Genomic DNA, 2,160 nt, shown 5'->3' on the forward strand with positions numbered 1-2,160 from the left:
GGAGAGCGTTGAACTAGATGTCTCGGTGCCCTCAGCTTCGTCGGGTTTCTTGGCAGCCTTTACATGCGACGCGTGGACCCAAGCCGCTATCCCGTCAACCTTGAGTGTGGTGGGAGTAGTTAACAGGATGGTGTATGGTCTTTTTTTTACCTCGGCTCTAGGTTTCTGGATTGATGGCGTCGGACCCAGACAGAGTCCCCAATCTTGAATGGGTGAGGCACCACCGGGCGGTTCAGTTGCTCCCGGCAGGCAGGGGTTTTTATACCGTCTTTTGCATCAATTGGAGGGCTAGTGGCAAAAGAGGAGATATCAGAGTAAAGGAAATTTACAATTGGTGGGGGAGCCCCATATATGGTCTCAAACGGGGTTAGGCCATGAGGCCCAGGAGTATTCTGGGCTCGGTAAAGGGCTAGGGGGAGTAGGAGCACCCAATCTCTAGTGCCAGTTGCAAGCGTTAATTTGGTTAAAGTCTCTTTAATGGTTTTATTTGTACGTTTTACCTGTCCTGAGCTCTGGGGGCAGTATGTACAATGAAGTTTCCAATCGATCCCCAGTAGCCTGGCCACCTTCTGACTTACCTGGGAGACGAAGGTGGGCCCATTGTCTGACCCCAATATCTGGGGTATTTTATACCTGGGAAAGATGTCATCCAGGAGTTTTTTGGTTACCACGTTAGCGGTCTTTTTTTTTTGGTAGGCAAGGCCTCTGTCCATCTATGATGTAAGCTTGTCGCTCGGGGCTTTATTTTACCCCCATTTTTTTTGTTAGTTCCTGGTCCTTCGGGCTTTCATCATCCGGAGGGCCTGGATCAGCGCGATCAGCTCTGTCTTTTGGGCCGATGTTCCAGGTGGCAGTGGTGAGATCCAAACTATCTCCGATTTGGTGGTGACGGCTGCTCCGGCCCTCCGTTCTCCTTCTTGGAGGAAGCTGCTCCCATCCGTGAACCAGGCAGCAGGGTTGCGGGGTTGAGGGAGACAACTGGTCTGAACACCACTCGATCTGGGGGCTGCTGGACCAGAGCTTCCACCGCATGGGAGGATAACACAGTTAATGGCTGTCCCAAAGTTAGTTTCCCTGCATCCTTGAGCAAAACAGCAATGGCGGCTACCACGCGCAGACAGGGGGGCGGGCCATCCTGCAGCTACCGGGCTTTTATGGCCCCAGTTTTTGTATTAACATTTTTTTTTTGTAAAGCCTGAGTTCTCGTCCACGAACAGTTTAAAGGGCTAGAACTTGTAGGGGGGTCCCTTTGGGTCCTGTCTAGATGCCAGCTGAACCTTTTTTTCGGTGGTCCTTTGATACCTCCTGTTACCCGTGGCCCCCTGGACCAAAGCTGTGCGGTCACTGAGAGAGCCTCCGGTATGGGTCAGGACTGAATGTTGAGCCCCAGTGTCCACTAGGAAGGTCACTGGCTGCCCCCCAATCTTGAGAGTTATCTTAGGCTGGGGGGGTGCTCCTGGCCTTGACCTCCCCAATCTTCCAGATTGAGGACCCTTGGCTTAGGTCTCTGAGACCCTTGAGGCTTTTTTTGATCAGTCACGAGCCCAATGTCCTCTCTGTTTACAGTAAGCACACTGGTCTTTGTTAAGCAGTGTCTTTTTTTTTTTTTTTTTTGATCTCTCGTCTTAACTTCTTTTCTGACCTGTCCCTGAGACATTATAGTGGCCAGGACCTTTTTTTGTTTGTTTGTTTTTTGTTTTTTTTTCTGTGTCTCTTTAAGTCTTTTTAAAAACGCGCTGCCGGCGTCTCTTGTTGGTAACCTGAGCTGAATCGGTAGGGGGTCTAGAGCCCCTTGGAGACCCGATAAGAGCAACTGGCGATAGAGACGTAGGTGTTCCCTACCTTCGGGGTCGCGGAGTCCCAGTTCGGGCGGGTGAGGGGAAAGGCTGCATTAGGCAATTGGGTGGGTTTTTTTTATCATCTCCTGGAACCTGCTTCCGAGCCTCCAGGAAGGCTCGCTGTCTTTGGCTGGTTTGTCACGCCTTTTTAGTAGGCGACCGGCGCCTCATCCTCCCGCTCCCGCTGTAGAAGTTGTTCGGAGGCGCGGCGGGGGGCTGCCGGTCCCTCCGGCGCTGTCGGGGGGGCTGTAACACTCGGGGCGGGGTGACTCGGCGTCCACGGGTGACGCCGCCCCCGAGTCACCTTTCCCACACCGGGCCG

General features: G+C 53.0%; 1 long non-coding RNA gene across 1 annotated transcript; it reads right to left on the bottom strand.

Annotated features, from left to right (window-relative positions):
• Positions 1-914: 914 nt before the first annotated feature.
• On the bottom strand, positions 915-1,927 carry LOC143273051 (uncharacterized). The gene is made up of 2 exons (XR_013050898.1): positions 1,843-1,927; positions 915-1,020 (listed from the first exon to the last, which is right to left on the bottom strand). It is a non-coding gene; the product is annotated as an uncharacterized LOC143273051 (long non-coding RNA).
• Between the last annotated feature and the right edge of the window lie 233 nt (positions 1,928-2,160).

This window comes from Peromyscus maniculatus, chromosome 1, assembly GCF_049852395.1.
Source record: "Peromyscus maniculatus bairdii isolate BWxNUB_F1_BW_parent chromosome 1, HU_Pman_BW_mat_3.1, whole genome shotgun sequence".
In the NCBI taxonomy this organism is placed as follows: Eukaryota; Metazoa; Chordata; class Mammalia; order Rodentia; family Cricetidae; genus Peromyscus; species Peromyscus maniculatus.